A 22,878-nucleotide genomic window follows, 5' to 3' on the forward strand; every position below is an offset into this window, starting at 1 on the left:
CACAATAATAATTTAGTAATATTTAAAAATGTTATTTAATCATTCACCCTTTTATATACTTATAAATTAATTTCGAAATGTTACTTAAAAAATACTTTAATATTTAATTCCTATGTTTTAGAATAAACAATGGCCACCTTTATTTAACTTCTTTAATATTTTAATCACATATCAGAATTACTTTGGTTTAAATATAATGCCTGAGTATTAAAATAAACAATAACAACATTTTTAACATATTAAATAATTAAAACACATATTAAAATGTATTTAATAATACATTGAATACCTGAATATTACAATAAACAATAATAACCTTTTTTAACCATATTAAATAATGACAACAAATATTACAATTTATTTAGTATTAACTATAACTACGTATTAAAATAAACAATAACCACCTTTTTTAAACATATTAAATATTTAAAACACATATAATAAATAAAAAATAATATACATTAAAAAAACCTGAATATTACTTGCCAATGCGTTGTAATAGCATGCGTTGTAATAGTATACATTTTAATGGCTTGAATTGTAATGGTATATGCGTTGTAATGGCATGCGTTGTAATGGTTGCATTGTAAAGGCATTGCGTTGTAATGCCTGCGTTTTAATGGATGTCTCCCGAATTCTTTGAATAGTTTCTAGATATGTTTGAATTGGAGACTGCAGTGGTATAATAAAGAGAAATGTAGCCTAGTGCTTAAGATTGTTAACATTGTTACGAGCTTTATAAGTGTCTTTGAACGCCTTATGCACACTGATGGATGCTCTATAAACAACAGGATGGGGACTTTTTAATTGAAATGTCAATGTTATTTTGAATTTTAAATAAATATATAATTCCGGTCCATGATGGGGAGATGTTTGCGATGTTAGAAATAAAGTTACAAAGCAGCATTTATATGTGTGTGCAAGGGATAGTGGGGTGCGCTATGTAAACTTGCAAGCAGAGTTACATGTTGTGCACTACTTTATGAATGTGTGTGTGTGTGTAAATATGTCAGTGTGCCTGTGCTCGTGAGTGTGTGCTACTCGATATCTCCTCTACATGACATGTGGCTGAAATAAAGTGTAGCAAATCCAAAGGGGATGATGGATGGAGTCTTGAACATTGCAAACACTCACCCCCAGTCAACTGATCTGGGTTTAATCCATCATCATTCTTTAGCTCACTCCGCCACCTCAGTTCAGACATGGCTATATCAAAATCATTCTGACTCTGTGCCTCATGGGAACAGTACAGCCCGAACTACCAAGTCATGTCTTCCCTGTACTGGAAACAAGCATCCTGGGACCGGTTTCTGGCTAATCAGCAGTCATCAGCCAGGCTAGCTTGAATCCAGTGGCAAAGTGAGCAAGCTACCCATGTCTGGGCATACCCTGCCAACTTAGGGCGAACAAAGCAAAACCAAAGGGGATGATGGATGGAGTGTTGAACATTGGAAACACTCACCCCCATACAACTGATCTGGGTTTTTTCCATCATCATTCTTTAGCTCACTCCACCAGTTCAGATATGGCCATATGCAAATCAGTCTGACCCTGTGCCTCATGGGAACACGCCAGCCCGAACTGCCAAGCCATGTCTTCCCTGGACCAGAAACAAGCATCCTCGGACCGGTTTCGGGTTCATAACCCTCATCAGCCAGGCTATCTTGAATCCCGTGGCAAAGCGAGCAAGGGGCACATGTCTGGGCATAATGTGCCAACTTAGGGCGAACAAAGCAAAACCAAAGAGGATGATGGGCCTGCAAAGAAAAAACCGCATGCCTTTCCATGGCGGAAAGGCACTTCTCCGCCATTATAGTAATATGGAAGGCGGTGCCTGCGGGGCACCACCACCATATTGCTGTACTTATCCACCCGATAGGCGGATTGCCTACCGGCAGAAAACTGGCAGACGGTCTTACCCTCTGCCGGGGTCCACCCCGCCATTGTAATGTGGCGTTGGGGAAAAGTTATACGGGCAGTGACTTTTGGTGGGCGGATCGCCACCACCATACGGGCTGTGGCAATCCGCTCGCTATACTAATCACCCCCAAAATGTTGACAAAACACTAACACTCACTGGATGATGTTATTAGTGATGTTATCAGTTATGTCATTTGAGATATCATCATTGATGTCATCGTACTATCTCTTACCATGTCATGAGTAATGGAATATGTGTTGTCATAAGCAGTGCATTGCGGGGGCATATGTTATAGTTACTTAAGGTAACTATAACTGCTGAATTCCTATGGTTTTATGTGTGTAAATTCTGAACTCAATTGTAGCATTCATGTAACCTTAGTTTTTTTATTGAACAAAAAAAATAAATATAGATATTACCTACTGGCGGTCGCCAGTAGGTAGTTATAGTTAGGACCCCTTTTCCATAGGAAATCTGCAACATTCTATTTTGAATAACTTTGGCGCCGGTCGACGAATCCTCGCGAATTTCTCAAAATAGGTGGGGCGCTACGCTCCGCTCCTACCCTGAAAGTCTCGGGGGGATCCGTCAAGCGGGGGCTGAGATAAAAGGGGGGTCCCAAAACGCGTTTTTCCCATGCATTTTTCCATAGGACCTTTAGAACGAGCTACAGCCCGAACGGCTGAACAGAATTACTAGAAATTTGGCAGAGAGGTAGTCCCTAGGTCAAGGAAGTGCCTTTTGTAGGTTTGGTGTAAATCTGTTCAGTAGATTCTGAGAAAATAGCCTTTAAATCAATATATATATCTGAGCCCGCTTACGGTACGCTTACCGTACGCTTACGGTAAGCTTACGGTACGCGTACGGTGGCGTGCGCGAGCGCGATTCTGATTGGCTGTTAGATCTTAGTAAACATTCGAATCGGCCGAAACCAGGAAGCGGCGGCCGCCATTTTGTGTGTTTCACTCAGAAAAAAAAGAGTGAAAACAAGAAAAGGGGGCAATGAGGAGAGTTACAGACCCCCTTACATTTGTGAGGGGGTCAAAGAAGGACTGTAAAGTACAAAGAAAACATTTATTGATTTTAAAAAAAATCACGGGGTACGCGTACGGTAAGCTTACGGTAAGCGTACGGTAGAAAAAAAAAAAAAAAAAAAATGAAATTCAGATTTAAGTGTTTAGATATTAGGGGGCTCTAAAAAGAGCCGTTGTGTTTATGAAATGATTTTTTATTGGTACCTACAAGTAAGTACCGATGCAGAGTCTAAGGACTCGGTTCCCTTCATCATTGAAGTGCACACCATCTCCTCTATAAATGTCTTGCATGTCATAACGCAAGTTGTTGTGGTAAATGGCACCCATACCATAGTCACGGAGGAAAGCAGAAACAGATTTGTTGACGTGCTTTCTTGCTTTGTCATCGCACCGCGTGCCCACCGTGCGTGCACGGCACTAACTGCGTAAAGTGGGTGCTCACTGTGCGCGCACGGTGCGCGAAACGCACCGTGCGCGCACGTTACGAACTGCGTTAAGTGGGCGCGCACGCCACGAATGGCGTAAAGTAACTTAGCATTTAAAAAAACGTATAAATTCACTGAAAAAACCATAGGTTTCACACACGTTATAGTTAGGAATTAGCATTTAAAAACCTTGCAAATTCACTGAAAAAACCATAGGTTTCACACATGTTATAGTTAGCGGAAATTTTACTGATAAAAAACCAATGAAATTCCCCCGTTATAGTTAGTGCAGGCAACTATAACTCACGCGACCGCAATCTTCTGCTGATGACATATGTGTCTTTATGAAAAAAAAATATTTGTAATATATGTATAGCTAAAAATGTATGGAAGAAGACATGGGCAAATAAGTGTCTAAATACAGTATTAGCATCAGCAGAGGATTGCGGTCGTGTGAGTTATAGTTGCCTATAACGGGGGAATTTCATTGGTTTTTTATCAGTAAAATTTCCGCTAACTATAACATGTGTGAAACCTATGGTTTTTTCAGTGAATGTATATATATATATATAGGAGCAGGAGCATCTGTTATCGGAACATATTTTATTCCTATTATTTGAGAAAAATACTCTAGCTTAATAATTTTGGCCATTTCATATGCAATAATTATCACCAAATCCTGGTATTTCTTCTCTGGAAGATAGTGGTTGTCATTTGATTTGCGCTATGGAAATAAAAATCCCTGTGCGGAGAGCCGATCCCCTTTGGATAAATGAGGACTAGAACTACACATATTGAAGCCTAATACAGACAATATGAGGATAGAGATATATTTGGATATTACTGTCTGAGATTTATTGATATACAGCGAAGTGCACTTCTAGAGAATATATACTAGGATTTTTGTGACAATTTACAACACTGATGAAGTAGTCAAGGAAGAAACGACTTTGCAGGGTTTATCATTTGTCTGTATCTACATAAGAATAGAAATAAATCAAGAAATTTACATTGAGACCACTTGGCTCCTGTGTATTACAAGTGATTATATCAAGTTCAATTGGCCGCACACTGCTCGGCACACCAGCAAGTTGCCCCAAGGAACTGTGGTCAATGTAGTGGCGACGGCGAGTACGCCTATGCCACGGTGTGTATAAAAAAGTATGTGTCACATTAGCCATCCCTGGACACGTGTTTCGAGGTAGTTGCCTCTCGTCAGCAGGGAGCAGGTAAGTGTAAAGGGGTGCCGCGTGGACTGCCAAAAATTAAAAACAGGTAGAGTACCTCTCATGGCGCGCAGGTGTTGATCCAGGACTCGTCAGCCCGGTGGATCAAGGGAGCCGTAATATATCAAGTTCAATTGGCCGCACACTGCTCGTCACACCAGCAAGTTGCCCCAAGGAACTGTGGTCAATGTAGTGGCGAAAGCGAGTACGCCTATGCCACGGTGTGTATAAAAAAGTATGTGTCGCATTAGCCATCCCTGGACACCTGTTTCGAGGTAGTTGCCTCTCGTCAGCAGGGAGCAGGTAAGTGTAAAGGGGTGCCGCGTGGACTGCCAAAAATTAAAAACAGGTAGAGTACCTCTCATGGCCCGCAGGTGCTGATCCAGGACTCGTCAGCCCGGTGGCTTAAGGGAGCCGTAATATATCAAGTTCAATTGGCCCCACACTGCTCGTCACACCAGCAAGTTGCCCCAAGGAACTGTGGTCAATGTAGTGGCAACGGCGAGTACACCTATGCCACGGTGTGTATAAAAAAGTATGTGTCGCATTAGCCATCCCTGGACACGTGTTTCGAGGTAGTTGCCTCTCGTCAGCAGGGAGCAGGTAAGTGTAAAGGGGTGCCGCGTGGACTGCCAAAAATTAAAAACAGGTAGAGTACCTCTCATGGCACACAGGTGCTGATCCAGGACTCGTCAGCCCGGTGGCTCAAGGGAGCCATAATATATCAAGTTCAATTGGCCGCACACTGCTCGTCACACCAGCAAGTTGCCCCAAGGAACTGTGGTCAATGTAGTGGCGACGGCGAGTACGCCTATGCCACGGTGTGTATAAAAAAGTATGTGTCGCATTAGCCATCCCTGGACACGTGTTTCGAGGTAGTTGCCTCTCGTCAGCAGGGAGCAGGTAAGTGTAAAGGGGTGCCGCGTGGACTGCCAAAAATTAAAAACAGGTAGAGTACCTCTCATGGCACGCAGGTGCTGATCCAGGACTCGTCAGCCCGGTGGCTCAAGGGAGCCGTAATATATCAAGTTCAATTGGCCGCACACTGCTCATCACACCAGCAAGTTGCCCCAAGGAACTGTGGTCAATGTAGTGGCGACGGCGAGTACGCCTATGCCACGGTGTGTATAAAAAAGTATGTGTCGCATTAGCCATCCCTGGACACGTGTTTCGAGGTAGTTACCTCTCATCAGCAGGGAGCAGGTAAGTGTAAAGGGGTGCCGCGTGGACTGCCAAAAATTAAAAACAGGTAGAGTACCTCTCATGGCGCGCAGGTGCTGATCCAGGACTCGTCAGCCCGGTGGCTCAAGGGAGCTGTAATATATCAAGTTCAATTGGCCGCACACTGCTCGTCACACCAGCAAGTTGCCCCAAGGAACTGTGGTCAATGTAGTGGCGACGGCGAGTACACCTATGCCACGGTGTGTATAAAAAAGTATGTGTCGCATTAGCCATCCCTGGACACGTGTTTCGAGGTAGTTGCCTCTAGTCAGCAGGGAGCAGGTAAGTGTAAAGGGGTGCCTCGTGGAATGCCAAAAATTAAAAACAGGTAGAGTACCTCTCATGGCGCGCAGGTGCTGCTCCAGGACTCGTCAGCCCGGTGGCTCAAGGGAGCCGTAATATATCAAGTTCAATTGGCCGCACACTGCTCGTCACACCAGCAAGTTGCCCCAAGGAACTGTGGTCAATGTAGTGGCGACGGCGAGTACACCTATGCCACGGTGTGTATAAAAAAGTATGTGTCGCATTAGCCATCCCTGGACACGTGTTTCGAGGTAGTTGCCTCTCGTCAGCAGGGAGCAGGTAAGTGTAAAGGGGTGCCGCGTGGACTGCCAAAAATTTAAAACAGGTAGAGTACCTCTCATGGCGCGCAGGTGCTGATCCAGGACTCGTCAGCCCGGTGGCTCAAGGGAGCCATAATATATCAAGTTCAATTGGCCGCACACTGCTCGTCACACCATCAAGTTGCCCCAAGGAACTGTGGTCAATGTAGTGGCGACGGCGAGTACGCCTATGCCACGGTGTGTATAAAAAAGTATGTGTCGCATTAGCCATCCCTGGACACGTGTTTCGAGGTAGTTGCCTCTCGTCAGCAGGGAGCAGGTAAGTGTAAAGGGGTGCCGCGTGGACTGCCAAAAATTAAAAACAGGTAGAGTACATCTCATGGCGCGCAGGTGCTGATCCAGGACTCGTCAGCCCGGTGGCTCAAGGGAGCCGTAAGATATCAAGTTCAATTGGCCGCACACTGCTCGTCACACCAGCAAGTTGCCCCAAGGAACTGTGGTCAATGTAGTGGCGACGGCGAGTACGCCTATGCCACGGTGTGTATAAAAAAGTATGTGTCGCATTAGCCATCCCTGGACACGTGTTTCGAGGTAGTTGCCTCTCGTCAGCAGGGAGCAGGTAAGTGTAAAGGGGTGCCGCGTGGACTGCCAAAAATTAAAAACAGGTAGAGTACCTCTCATGGCGCGCAGGTGCTGATCCAGGACTCATCAGCCCGGTGGCTCAAGGGAGCCGTAATATATCAAGTTCAATTGGCCGCACACTGCTCGTCACACCAGCAAGTTGCCCCAAGTAACTGAGGTCAATGTAGTGGCGACGGCGAGTACGCCTATGCCACGGTGTGTATAAAAAAGTATGTGTCGCATTAGCCATACCTGGACACGTGTTTCGAGGTAGTTGCCTCTCGTCAGTGACGAGCAGTGTGCGGCTAATTGAACTTGATATATTACAAGTGATTACTCTTCTTGATTTTGGTTGGACTTGTTATACACATTGCTGGTATAATCTATTATGTTTTATGTTTGGACAGCCAAAGGGCAGGGTGCAGTGTATTTAAAAGGTAGGACATGCACTTTTAAGTTTTGCATGTCCTAGTAGTGAAAAAAAACACTTACATTTGTTTTTTACTCCTGCAAAGCCTATCTCTCCCACAGGTTAACACTGGAATTATCTTATTACATTTTAGAAGTGTAATTTCAATTTGGGAAAAAATGGGGCCCCCAGATGTGGTGTCTCTGGGATCACAATTGAGAAAAACTTATGGTGAAACTGGATTCTGAAAATGCTACTTACTGAAACCATTTGGTGCCTTCTGCCTGTCTCTGAATACATGTCTTTTGTGGGTGACAGCTGGCTTTGTACATACCCTCCAGACTGCGACGCACAAAGGAGCTAGGTGGTATGGATGCGCCGTCCACATTTTGATGGGTCATCCTCTGCCGGATCCGGGAGAGAAACTGACACTTACATCTGAATGGGCTATGTCCTGACCCCACACAAAGAGCTGCATACCCCCTGTAGTGAGTCTGGAGCCATGGTATTATAGTCAGGGACTTTCTGCACTTCAAATAATCTCTTTGAAGTCTCCCCCACTTCAATGGCACACCTGTGTATAAGTACTGGACCTCTGACACCACCAACTGAATACATTTCTGGACCTGTGGACATTCTGCTGGAAAGAGGGACTGCTGTGCTGCTGAAAGGACTGTCCCACTGCTGGCCTCTGCTGGAAAAGAGCTCTGCTGTACTGACCTGCTGCCTGCTGCCCTCCTCGCCTGGGAGTGAGAAGGAGGAGACCTGTATCTCTTCAACCTAGAACGAAAGTGGCTCTAATGGTTTGCCTCCTGTTTGAAGTCTCAGGGATATCAAAGACTACAAATCATCCATCTACAGCACCTAGACTCTGCCATCTGAAAGTATTTGCCTGCCAAGTGGTGCCAATCAAGTCCTGGGCCCTTGGAAGTAGGTATAAAGTGTTGTACCTACCAAAATCCATGCATCCCTGTTGTTGCACCACTCTGAGCTGGCACATCTCTTTTGAATGTGACGCATCCCAATTGCTGTGAGGATCAAGAACAGGACGTTGGCATGGCACATCACCTGCAGTTTTAACTCATGTCTGACTTGCACTGCATGGAACCGACGCATCCCCAACATCCAAGGGATCAGCAATGACGCATCGCTTCCTCTGCTTCACACATCGGATCTTCACCGACCACGCAAACAAAGTACTTTGCGGTGGGACGAGGTTGGGCCCTGCAAACCATGCTCAATCACAGTCGGCCTAAATGTTTGGATTTGATCTGGTCTAGGGCAACTAGATAGCCCCTGTTGGTACTTTATGCATTTAATCAGTACAAAATAGTAAATTTTTTGAAAATTCATAAATTGATTTCTTTTTATTGGATTTTTTTGTGTTTTGGTCTTGTTTTGTTCGTGAACATATGCACTATCTTTCTAACTTGGTGTGGAGTCTGTTTATGGAGTTTTCAGTGTGCTACTATTTACAGCATTGCACAAAAACTTTACTCATTGCCACCTAAGTTAAGCCTGACTACTCTGTGCCAAGCTACCAGAGGGTAAGCACAGGTTAATTTAGGGAGTGTTGTTGACTTAGGATTGTGGTTCCTGGGTGTATGTTACTGCAAACCAGAAATCCAATTTCTGACATGTCATTTTTGAACTGCCAAAATAAGCATTTTGCCAGGCCTATAAATTCCTTGTTAATACTTATAAATCCCCCCTACGATAGGTACTAATTGCCTCTAGGTCAGGATGCATTTGATTTAAAATGTAAGCCATGTGTGCTTAAGTTTTACATGTCCTCGCAGAGAAGAACTCCTGAGGTTATGTTTCACTGTTTAAAGGCCTATTCCTCCAATTGACTAACACATTTATTTCGTTTAATAAGTGATAACTTTAGACTGAAAGCAGATAGAAATTGAGGGCCTGATTCACACTGGTAAACTTACACTTTTGTGTAAGAGTCCTCACACATATGAAGAGAGAAGAGTCTATTTTTTTTATGTTCGGAGACTCTCCATTCATAATGATACTACTCATAAATCCCTTTGTGAATGCCAAACAATCATAAACTTACACAAAAGTGTCTGTATACTTTTGTGAATCAGGCCCATGGTGTTTACACTCAAATGAATAGTATTTAACAATAACCTTTAATGGTAAAGTCAGATTTTCGATTACAATTTGAATAACGCTACTTTTAGAACCGGTGCACTTTCCTGCCCAAAGGTTTTTAAGGCCTACGATGTGTTTCCAGCTGTTTGGATTGGTTAATGGCTCCCCTATTAAGAATGTGTATTGGGCCCAGACAGTGAAATATAGGTCCTAGGTCTGGACAAGATGAGCCATCCTGCCAGGATGGTTAGGGCCAGTGCTGTGCCCTGCTCCCTTGCACTTCAAAGTGCTTGCCTTCAGCACACACAAAGGACAGTGACACCAGTCGTTTGTCACCCCACATTTCTTAGAGCTTGGCAGGCAAAGGGAAGAACTTTAAAGGGAGTAAATATAGGGAATACCCCACTTCAAAGGCTAGCACCAGGTACAAATATTAGACCTCCTGGCACTCATCAGTACACTCCTGGACCTGTGGGCACTCAATAGGAAGGACTGCCTTCTTTCCCAGAGGACTGCGCTTCTGATTCCAGAGGATGTGTCTGCTGCTTAAGGCCTGTCTTGTTCCCCAGAAACCAGCCCTACTCTTTGAGAAAGAAGACTGAAACTGCTCCCTTCACCCCATGCTAACCTGAACTCCTGTTCTGAGCTACAGGGGCATGACAAGCTCCAGAGGCTTCTTTGAAACTGCCCAACTGACCTGCTGAAATTGGACCTTCCTAGACCTGCAACTGGACATGTCTGATCCCTGATGGCCTCTGCTAGAGTGAGTTCCTGATCACCAAGCGGTGCGTCCCCAAGTCCTGCACCCGTCTTAACAAAAAGAAAAATCCTGAAGTTTGGGGTTTTAGTGACTGCAAACTAACCAATTGCACCGTGACTCTGCTGCCTGCGATGACCGCCAACGTGAAACTCCAGGGAACCCGACTCTTCGCGCTGCAGCGATGTTAGGCAATGCAAGATCTGGACTCTGTGCTACAGCAATAAAAGCCTGCTGTGACCACCAACATGAAGCTCTAGGCCCTGTGTCCAACCCCACAAAGCAGATGGTAAAGAACATCTCACTCTACATTACAAACACAATAGAAATTCAAAGAAAATAAATCAAAGGTTAAATCGGCGTTATAGTTCAGAGTTGAAATAATATGTTACATTTTTTTAAACATTGAAATTCAATAAAAAAAACTTAAAGATTGAAAAAACGTTCTTGTTATTTGAAATTGTCAGTTAAAACCTACTATTTAAGTTAAGGTAACAACCAAAATTTGAAAGGAAATATATTGCACGCCCTTGCCATGCACTGCTAAATTCCTCAGGTTACCTCACTTCACTCATCAATGTGTACTTATGGGTAGGACCGAGTTATCATAGGAAATTGATTTTCTGGTCGCTAATAACTTTGGTTCTGTTTCATGAATCTTCAAGAAACTTTCCAGAAAAAGGCCAGCCACCTCATGTTTTCCTTGAAAGTATTGGGTGATCAGTCAAACGGGGATGAGAACTAAGGAGATCTCAAAATTGAATTTCCCCAGGCGATTTCCCCAGGGATTTGTTGAGAGTGCTACAGTTAAAATGGCTGAACAGAATTGCAACAAATTTGGCAGAAAGCTTGATCTTTAACTAGAATTTTTTATTTGATGTCAATCTGTTAAGTAATTATTGAGAAATTAAGGTTTGGTTTTATATAAGTCCTGTGGGAGTCTCGCAGGACCACAGCTTAAAATTATGGAGTGATTGATTGGTAGAGTGTTATTTTTTTATTACCATCGACCATCTTGTAAGAATCTCTCCCCAGTGATGCAGGAGCGCTGTACTGATTGTTTGGCTGAAAAATAAAAATGAATTTGTGGCCATCATTACAAAATGGAATAAATTATAAAAATAAAGTACAGGGGGGCAGGGTGGGGGTATGCTCACCCCTGGAACTTGTGGGTGAGTCATAGAGGGACTCCCCCAGGGCCAATTTAAAAGAAAAATGAATTTTGTGTCACTGTAACCCAATGAAACTCCAGCAGCAGCAATCGGAGCTTCCTTACTCTAGCAGGAGTACCGTAAGATGGAAAAGAATGAAAATAAAAATGAATGGAGTCTATGTTCCTTGGAGGAGGCCAAGCCCTACAGCCAACTTAATGCCATGCATGGCAGATGGCCGTAGAGGCGGAAGGGGGTCAGCCATCAGTAGCATATTTGATGCAGGGGTTGGCGGTGGCCGGGCTTTTGTGACTAACCACACGCAATGCATAGCCAAAAGAGGTTGGGTACAGGGCCTGCTTGCCCTTAGCCCAAACCCACCCACGCCCAGCTTTCAGCCTCTTGTGTGGGGTGTTCTCTCAAAATTAATACACATTGCAATTGCTTTCAAATGAGGAAATAGAAATAACTAAGGGAGGGGATATTTTGTGACTGGAGAAGGCAAAGATCTATGAAACATTTGTACAATAATCAGTTAAAAAATAGGAGAAATGCCTCTCAGATCTATTTAAATAAAAGTGATGCAACTCAGGTAGAACAACCCGCTCACTATGCCACAAATGTAAGCAGTGTTTGCTTTTCACCTGCTACACACTCAGTCATGTTTGTTTGTTCTGGGTGTTTACCACTTGACAGAAATGAAGAATGGAGATATTCAGTATCCTTCACTGAGGGACCCCATCCTTGAAGATGTCAGTTTTGAAAAATGATTTATCTCAGACTTAGACCATCAGATTTCCAATTAATTCCAACTAACTAGAGCAAACAACCTTTTTCAAACAGGTCTCGGGGCAATTGTATTACGATGTGGGCACTGCACAGAAGAACATAAAACAATGAACTCTAGCACGAATAAAGAAAATGTGGTGACTGAGTTGAGCAACAACTCGGCCCCGATGAAAGTGCCCTGCACATCATAGAACACTCCCTTCACAATGAGGAAAAGGGGCTGCAGATCCAGAAGTCAGGAACAGGTTGAAGACTGACTTGAGATTCAGCAGGGCCAGCATGCACTGAGCATAAACAGATTAAAAGGCATTGAAAAGTCAAGGACGCTGGTAGAAGGGGTATACCTTAAATAACCAAAGAGTAGGTCAGAAGGAGATACAGCAATAAAAACAGGCCTTTAAATGTGGTTTCATTATGTTGCAGTTTCTGTGAATTCAGAGATATAGGTCAAATGTCAGCCAAGGTTTTCTGACAAATTTCTGCTTATTCTTTGAGCCTGGAGATTTTTTTTTTTTTGTTATTGAGTAAAAGCATAGAACAATCATGAAAAATAAAAAATCCATTAATTATATTTTTCTTTATAATAAATAGACTTCATCATTAAAACACAGGGATCAGTTATTGCTTTGATGCTATATTCCTATGCCTTTCTTAAACACAGAGTAAAGTGCAATATGTCGGTAATACCTTTAAAAAAGATCCTCTTGCATTAAAAAGACATATCATTCTAGGACAGTACCATCGATTTAATGTGCCTCTCCAAGACCTAGATAAAGTGCATTGTACCAGTATAAATAAATAATAAAAAATACATTTTTCATATATTTTATAGATGCAACCCGCCAAGGTTCAATAAAGTGCTTTAATTCATCTTCCTAACAACCAATGATTTTCCATTATCATCTGGGCTCTGATATAATTGACTCTGATTTACACGTTGTCCCTATTCTACTCTCTCAATAGATTTCCAAACCCCAACAAACCTATTAATCGCTTCGACCCTTTTTGGATAAGCCTATTCAAATGGCTTAGTTCAAAGCATTTTACTATACCATTCTAAATAAGTAGATACTCTAGTTGTCCACCAGTTCTGCAGAATCAAGGATTGTGCTATTGAAGAGGCGGTCACAATAAATACTCCTCCCCCCTTTTACTTTTGGTGAAGTTTGTCTCTGTTTTGACAAGCCAAAGAGTGCCACAGGAGCCTCCTGGTCAACTCTTATCTGTAAGGCAATAATAACAGCGTCTAATATTTTATTTTTTTAAACTGGGACAGCATTGGGCAGGTGAAGAATGGATAGAGCCCATCTCCTCCTCCCACTTGCTGCAGGGAACGCATGTAACATCTGATTTAGGATACATTCTACATTCTATGGAGGGTTTTAGGAGTATAATATGCCATCCAGCATGACAAAACTGACATTTGATTGAAGTTGGCAGCTCTTAAGGCATTGTTACCAAGTTTTGAGATTGTCTGCCACTTGGCCTAAGAGAAAGAACATTGCGTTGTCTCAGTAATTTTATCCTCAAAATTCTTTATTAGGTGGCATTCCTCTTGAATTCACAGAAATACCGGTTACCCACACCTCTTAGGACGCGAGACACTATTTTCTCACTAGATGCGTAATCTGTAGATATCCCCAAAAATAGAGCATGCAGCATTCTTCCCACCTAGCTTGAAGTTCCTGCCAAGTAAAACATCTCCCTGCCACCAAAAAGTGACCCATCTCTCTAAAGTTGTTTGCATTCTAGAACCATACATCGCTACACTGAATATGCAATCCCCAACTTTACATTCCCTGAGCAGCAAATTTTCATATCCTGCAGACTCGGCATTTACAGAATATACTGACTAAAGTCTCATACTATACTCTTGTAGTGTTTTATATCGAGTTTTTTTAGGAGTTTAGCTGTCTTTATAAAGGCTGGGATCTGAGATCCAGCTTCCTTCACCACCTTATCCAAAAATAAGTTATCTAAGTACCCCTTAAAATCAATTATATGAACCAATATGTCTATAAGCGAAACTTCATATTATTTACATATCTTGGGTAATGCCAATCCCCCCTGATTATTTTTCAATTGCAGCACTGAATATTTTACCCTGGGTACCTTCCAGACGAACTGTGCAAAAAGTGCTTCTAATTCTTAAAATATTTCCTATTGATTCTTATTGAGACATTTGTGAATAAAGAAATTAATGAAGGTAAGATTGAAATTTTTATAAGAATAACTCAGCCAATGATTCTTTAAAATATATTGTATTGATATGTATCGGGACATTTGTGACAACATTTTTTAATAAAGGTAAGATTTAAATATTTATAAGAGTTAGAGGGAGAAGTGTCCATCTATCTAATAAAGCTCAGATTATTTTTAGCATTGACTCATAATTCAATTAATAAAGCTCTACATTGGAATTAGTTACGTTGACACCTAGGTATCTGGTCACGAAACTGGTAAGAGCTTGCTTTAGAAGAATACTGGGAGGCTACTGCAAAAGGTGTTCAACATCAATATTTCTGTTTTGTTGTAATTTATTTTATACCCTCCAATTGATTGAAACTGCACAAGCACTGCCAACATTGTTCTTACATTCTGCTCAGCCAGCCTAAGATATAAAATAATATAGTCCGCAAACAGTTTTAGTTTGGACATGCCTTCTATTGGTGCTTCTATACCCATATTTGCCCATATCCTGACTGCCGATGGTTCAATATAAAAGGAAAATAGTACGGGCGACAAGGGACAACCCTGCCAAGTTCCCCGATTTATATCTGCCATTCATCTAGGTTGGAGGTTACAAAAACCTTGGCCTGTGCTACTTGATATACATTGCGTAGCATATCAGTAATTAGAATAGAAAACCCCACCCTCCTAAGACCGTAGAAAGGGGTGTCCAAATTCACAAGCTCATATGCTTTCCCAGCATCTCGGGTATCTGATAGGTGTTAAAATAAATCTAATGCATGAAAAATCCTGTATTTGATGACATTTACCTTCCTGCCACAAAACCTATTCGATCTTTATGAATAACCTTCTGGGCAGCTGGAGTAATTCGATTTCCCAAGATTTTCATAAAAGACTTTATAATCAGTCTTTATCAGACTGATTGGTCTATATGAGTTTATGTCACTGGGATTCTTTCCCTTTTAAACAAAGCTGACAATGTTGCATTCCTTAACAATTGATGATACCTCTCATCCTGTTTTCACAAAATGTAAAATCTCTACTAAGAAAGGTGTTAACTCTTCTTGAAATTCTTTATAGAGCTCTGATGGAAGGCCTTTCCAGTGGGCATTAAGGCTAGAGCCTGGTGTATTACTAGTGCTGTAATAACAACCACTAATCCCTACGCCTGAAAACTTTACAGCTGCGGTAAGTTGCTGTCTTGAAAATACTGATGTATTGCTTCCTTAAAAGCTGTATAATTAATTGTGTATAACTTGTTATAGTGGTCAAGAAAACTTTAACACCATTTTCTTTTGGGAGATCAAAACCTCCATCCCCGGTTTCAGCAGTTTAGTAATTAATGTGGCTTCCTGCTCCACCTAGGTTGACCAAGACAAGAATGTACCTACAATCTGGCTTTCTATGTACTCCTGTTTTTTTTTCAACGTATCTTAGAATGGTCAACAGGAAAATACAATAGCCAGTATAAAGTGATTCCAATATTACAAATACTTATCTTCTTTTCTTCTAAGAAAAGGTGATATCCAAAAGTTCATCTTACATCCAATAAAATATCAAGCTCTCTTGAAGCAATTAGATAAAAATATGAGGTGCGTAAAGGGATCATAATATATAAGAAAGAAATATTAAAGCAGGTACCATACATTCATATTTCATTTCTAGTGGTAAAAGGGGGGAACAACCTTTACAACGCAACTTTTACAACGCACTACCATTACAACGAAACTGTTACAACGCGAGTGCATTGACAACGCAGGACATTACAACGCAAGTCTTTACATCGACTTGCACTAGATGGCGTGCTAACATTAAAAATAGTGTAGTTTACTATCCCAACACCTTCCCTACTGTTACGTGGACTGGAGTTGGAATAGTAAATTACACTTTTTTAATGTTAGCACGCCATCTATTGCAAGTCGATGTAAAGACTTGCGTTGTAATGTCCTGCGTTGTCAATGCACTTGCGTTGTAAAACTTTTGTTGTAACAGCATGCGTTGTAACAGCATGCGTTGTAACGTCATACATCCGGTAAAAGGCATAAGATAAGTTTTCCGTTAAGTGTGTACAAGGTTCGAAATACATAATAGAAAGATAGTAAAACATATAGCATACATGCATAACTCAATTTTGATAATAAGGTGCATAAGATAAATTAGTTGTCTTTTCTTCTGAGAACAAACCTTGCCCAGAATTTGTAAGATTCTTAAATCCCATAGTGAACCCGGTTTTTCATCAAGCATTTGAATAAACTAGGATGTGTAAATAATTCCATATTCATAATGGAGATGGATATTTAAAGATTTAACAGTACAAACATAGTTAATTTCAGGTAGCAAAATGCATGAGTTAATCATAGCTAATTCATACATTATCATTAACCAATTGCTAGAACAGTTCAATTCCAGTTCTGTCATAATCTATTTAGTTTTACTAGAGAACCCACCCTTTTGGCATAGATAGTTTCCCGCTTAAAAACTCTTTGCATTTTAGTCAGCCATTGGGAGATTGTCAGGATCATCTTATAATTCAAATTGGCTAAGTTTAGTGATCTAGCTACTGGGGTTGCAATAAAAATAAATTGGCGTTGGTCAAGGGTTAGCTCCTCGCCTATATCAGCTCCGCAAAAAAGAGTGGCTAAAGGATAGTGGGTAAAGTTAATTGCCAATTGTTTTCCTATTTCTATAAAGATACTCTGGCAGAAATTCATTAAGTGGCTGCATGTGAAGCCCATGTGCAGCCAATCCCCAGCAGCATGTCCATATCTTAAGCATCTAGGATTGACAGCGGAAAAGAATATGTGGAGTTTGTCAGGGATAATAGATCATCCATTTACAAAACCATGCCATCCTCCTTAAATTAGCAGCACTTTCTGCATTGCAGCTAATTTTTTTATAACCCTGCCACTGCTGAATATTAAAGCAGCAGCCCGTGGAAGTACCAACTCTCTCAAGAGGATCTAAAATCACCTGCTTGTTCTACACAGATTTAAATAATCTGTTCCAACTGCCCAACCCTTTCGTTCTTAATACAAAGTGGACCTTCCCAAGAAATATACCATCGCTGTTTTCTGTACTGGTTAAACCCGAGTCGGTGCAGAGCTGAAAACCAGCAACCGATTAATATTAATTTGAAGATTTAGGATTTCCTGCCAAGATAGAAAGAGACCATTGAATCCCCAAAGGAATACATTCCTCTACTTTCATCAGGGGATAAATCTAAGAGATGCCAAATACATTGTCCTATTTCTGAATAAATGCAGTTGAAAAAGAATTTGGGGACCTTGATCATTATATTATAAAATAAGGATAAAAATAATTTAAGAATATTCATCTTAATAAGAGCAACTCATCCCATGATTGTTAGGGGGCGATTCTTCCATTGTTTAAACAAATTGCGCATTTTATTAAATGTGGGAATATAATCAAGCCTATATAAATCCTTAAGTTGAGTGGTCACAAAAATCCCCAGATACCTTATGAAACTAATTGTAAAGTAGTGTACCTGCATTGCAGAAGGCAGTATATCTAAGGAGCAGTTAAAAAGTAGCGCCTCTTATTTAGAATGATTTATTTTGTATTCCCCAATCTCTGCAAAATCTCTTATTTTAGAAATGGCTCTTGCTATGTTATGTTTATCTGCTGCTAGACAAAGAGCTATAACGTCTGCAATTAGCTTGAGTTTGGCAGACCCAGGGACAGAGGAAACAATGTGTGCACCCGTTGGTGAAATATTTACAAACTATTGATCTCCTCTAGTGCAAAGAATTTCCTTAACACTGACCAGCCACAGGTCTGCCATAGCTTGGTCCACCGGAGAACTTATCTTCGTCTGCAAGGCAGTATCAACCACTAGTTGGAGTTTAACTATTCATGCCCCCCAAGTTTTAGATTGTGCAGCCATAAAGACCACCATCTGATCGCACATTCTTGCCTTGAAAGCTCAACAAATGGAAAAAAGTGTTGCGGTGTGGTTATTCACCTGAAATAACTCTTTAATCCATTTTATCATATTTGTCAACCATTCCTGGATAGAGATGAGACGATCCTTTATGCCACCTTGACCTTCCTCTTCGTCAAGCTTCTAATTCTATCTTCACACTAATCACTGAATGGTCCTAAAATAAATGTGCCCATATTTTGGAATCAAGACACTTAAGGGAATAAGAGATAAAAAAAATAGTCTATGCAAGAGGCAGACTGGAATTGTCAAGAGTAACAAGTGTATTGTGGCATTTCCCGGTATGCCCTACGCCATGGGTCAATCAATTGATGGTCTTCTGTCATTACATCCAATACTTTTTTGAATTTTATAAATTATAGGAACCGACGCTCCTCTAGCCAGTTCGTTAATCTTAATGATAGATTTAGGATCATCTGGATTTGGAGTGTACTAATTCACAAAATTGAATAAATTGCCATTTATCCTTGCTTTAATCCAAATCCATCTATCATGTGGGTCCCTCTGAACCCTTATGATCTTCCAGTCTATCCCTCCCCCAAAGTAGATTGCCCCTTATAGCCATCACCGCAGAAGCAGCAAATTCCTTGAAATGATATTTAGGAATAAAAAGCTTTGGAGTATTTGTCTTTAAATGAGTTCCTTCGAGTAACAGCATTTGAGGTGAAAAAGAGGTTAATCATCTAATTAGCCTGCCATACTTTTGCTTATTAGATACTCCATTAACAATAATCGATATTATACATATTTCAAGACCAACCCTCCTAAAACTCTGCTTTAAGTCCAAGCCTCATAAACAGAAAAGTTCCCAACATTATATTTCGTCCATGGTTCTGCTCTTTTTTAAAAAGCGTGCTCCCACCTACCAAAACCCTCCCTTACCTCCCCTCCCACCCCAGGGTGAAGGGAAATTACCCACAATACCCATCTCCAAACTCTCTTGGTGGGCGCCTGGGTGAACGCCCTTTCTGAGTGTCATGTTGGTGCACCCCGAGTGAACTGCTCATCTCCACATCCCCCTAATATTAATAATTCTAGATTTCTCCCATCTTTGGTGCCAATCAAGTCCTGGGCCCTTGGAAGTAGGTATAAAGTGCTGTACCTACCAAAATCAATGCATTCCTGTTGTTGCGCTGCTCTGAGCTAGCACATCTCTTTTGAATACGACGCATCCCAATTGCTGCGAGGTTCAAGTACAGGTCGTAGGAGCGGCACATCACCTACAGTTTTGAGTCATGTCCGACTTGCACGGCAAGGAACCGACGCATCGCCAACAAGGGATCTGCGATGATGCATCCTTTCCTCTACTCCACACATCGGATCTTCACCAACAACGCAAACAAGGTACTTTGCGGTGGGAAGAGGTTGGTGCCTGCAAACGATGCTCCATCACAGTTGGCCTAAATGTTTGGATTTGACCTAGTTTAGAGCAACTAGATAGCCCCTTTTGGTGCTTTATGATTTAATCACTACAAAATGGTTAATTATTAGAAAATTCATATCTTCTTTTGATTTTGTTTTGTTCATGAACACATACGCTATTTTTCTAACATGGTGTGGAGTCGTTTTATGGTGTTTTCACTGTGCTACTTTTTGAAGCATTGCACAAAAACTTTACACATTGCCTCCTAAGTTAAGCCTGACTTCTCTGTGTCAAGCTGCCAGATGGTAAGCATAGGTTAATTTAGGGTGTGTTGCTGACTTAGGATTGTGGTTCCTGGGTGCATGTCACTGCCGACCAGAAACCCAATTTCTGACATTTCATTTTTGAACTGCCAAAATGAACATTTTGCCAGGCCTAAAACTTCCTAGTTAATACTTATAACTCACCCCTAATTTAGGTACTAATGGCCTCTAGGGCAGGATGCATTTGATTTAAATTGTGAGCCGTGTGTGCTTATTTTCACATGTCCTCGCAGTGAAAAACTCCTGAGGTTATGTTTTACTGTTCAACCCCTTCGCTGATAGTCCTTACCCCCCCCCCCCCCGTGCTAAGCTTTTGTTTTGGCTATTTGGGGTAGTTCACGCTTAGGCCCCTATAACATTGTAACCATATAAGGTATACATGCCAAATTTGATTCCTTTTTTTCCAACTTCATGGGGATTCTAAAGGTACCCAGGGTTTGTTGATTCCCCTGGAGGGGACCCAGAAATTAGCCAAAATACAGCAATTTTTTTTCGGAAGGTGAAAATGGGAAAAAAGTGCTACAGATAAAAGCGTCTGCTTTTTCCCTGCAAATGGTATAAAAAAAGGGGTTGTGGTGCTGAAATCACTGTCTTCCCAGCTTTCAGGGACAAGCAGACCTTTGTCAGAAAATCAACATTTTGCACACAGTTTTGGCATTTTTCTGGGATATAGTCTATTTTTGCTTTGTTTTGTGCTTTCAACCTCCTTCCAGTTAATGGTAGAAATGGGTATGAAAGCAATAATGGACCCTGAAAAGCTATACATTTTAGAAAAGTAGACTAAATTCTGAATTTAGCAATGGTTCATTTTTGTAGATCCTTCAAGGTTTCTTTATAGAAACTAACAGTTAAATATAGGAAAAATTGAAAATTATATGACAAAAAAAATCCTTTTGTGTCACTGTTTTCACCTGTAACTTTTTCTAGTTATGACAACTGTTTGAAAGCAATATAACGTTACATCCGCTGGACAATTCTGGTTGTGGGAATATATAGGACTTGTAGGTTCACCGAGAACCTGACGAACCCAGAGCCAATAACTGAGCAGCGACTTGCAATGATTTTTTATTATATACCGGGTATATAGTAATTATTTTGGGAAAATATATACATGATAAAATCGGTATGAAAGACACCTATGTATTTCTGAAATGCGAACAAAATATAGAGTTTAGAAACAGAAGATATTTGCACATTTCCGAAATTGGGAATACCCATACTAGCATGAGAATTATAGGACATTTTTCAAAATGACTTCTTTTCAACACATTGTCTTTCATTTGGAAGGCAGAAATGCATCAAAAGTCAATAGGTAATAACAGTTGCTCTACAATTTTTGTTCCCCTAAGTCTCCCGATAAAAATGGTATCTCACTTGTGTGGGTAGGCCTAGTGCCCATGACAGGAAACGGCTCAAAACGCAACGTGGACATACCACATTTTCATAATGAAAAATGACCCCTTTTTTGCAAAGTGCCTAGCTGTAGTTTTTTAACCCTAGCTCTGCCGACACCTAGGGAAAGCTACCAAACCCACACATTTCTGAACACTAGACACCGGGGGTATTCCAGGAAGGTATGGCTTGTGTGGATCCCCTAACGTTTTCTTACCCAAAACCTCCTGCAAACCTCAAATGTAGCTGAAAAAATCACTTTTTCCACACATTGTTGTGTGGGAAAGTTGTGGTATCACCGGGCTGAAACAAATTTCCTACCACCCAGTGTTCCTCCAGGTCTCCCGATAAAAATGGTGCCTCACTCGTGTGGGAGGCCCAAGCACCCGTGGCAGGCAAGGGCCCAAAACATATGGAGGCGACATCAAAATTGCCTATCACAAAACAACCTGGTTTTGCAAGGGGCGTCACCTGGGTTTTTGGCCCCGTGCTCGGCAGCCAGCTGGGGAAACCTACCAAACCCACACATTTCTAAACACTAGACACCTGGGGGATTTCAGGGAGATATGGCTTGCGTGGATCCCCCAACGTTGTTTTACCCAGAATCCCCTGCAAACCTCAAATTTAGTTGAAAAAATAACTTTTTCCACACATTTTGTGTGGGAAAGTTGTGGCATCACCGAGCTGACACAAATTAACTACCACCCAGAGTTCCCCCGGGTCTCCCGATAAAAATGGTGCCTCACTCGTGTGCAAGGCCCAAGTACCCAGGACAGGCAAGGGCCCAAAACCTACTGAGGCAGCATCAAATTGCCTATCACAAATCAACCTGGTTTTGCAAGGGGGTCCCCTGGGATTTTGGCATCGTACTCGCGGCCAGCTCGGGAAACCTACCAAACCCACACATTTCTGTAAACTAGACACCTGCGGGATTCCAGGGAGGTATGGGTTGCGTGGATCCCCCAACGTTGTCTTACCCAGAATCACTGCAAACCTCAAATATTTCTAAAAAAAACACTTTTTCCACACATTTTTGTTTTGGAAAGTTGTGGCATCAACCAGCTGCCAAAAATTTCCTACCACCCAGTGTTCCCCCAGGTCTCCCGATAAAAATGGTGCCTCATTCGTGTGGGAGGCCCAAGTACCCGCGACAGGCAAGGGCCCAAAACGTATTGAGGAGACATCCAAATTGCCCATCACAAAACAACCTGGTTTTGCAAGGGGGAACAGCTGGGTTTTTGGCCCTGTGCTCGGCGGCCAGCTAGGGAAACCTACCAAACCCACACATTTCTGAAAACTAGGCACCTGGGGAATTCTAGGGAAGTATGGCTTGTGTGGATCCCCCAATATTTTCTTACCCAGAATACCCTGTAAATCTCAAATTTAACTGAAAAAATCACTTTTTCCACACATTTTTGTGTGGGAA

Source organism: Triturus cristatus, chromosome 7 (genome assembly GCF_964204655.1).
Source record: "Triturus cristatus chromosome 7, aTriCri1.1, whole genome shotgun sequence".
Taxonomy (NCBI): domain Eukaryota; kingdom Metazoa; phylum Chordata; class Amphibia; order Caudata; family Salamandridae; genus Triturus; species Triturus cristatus.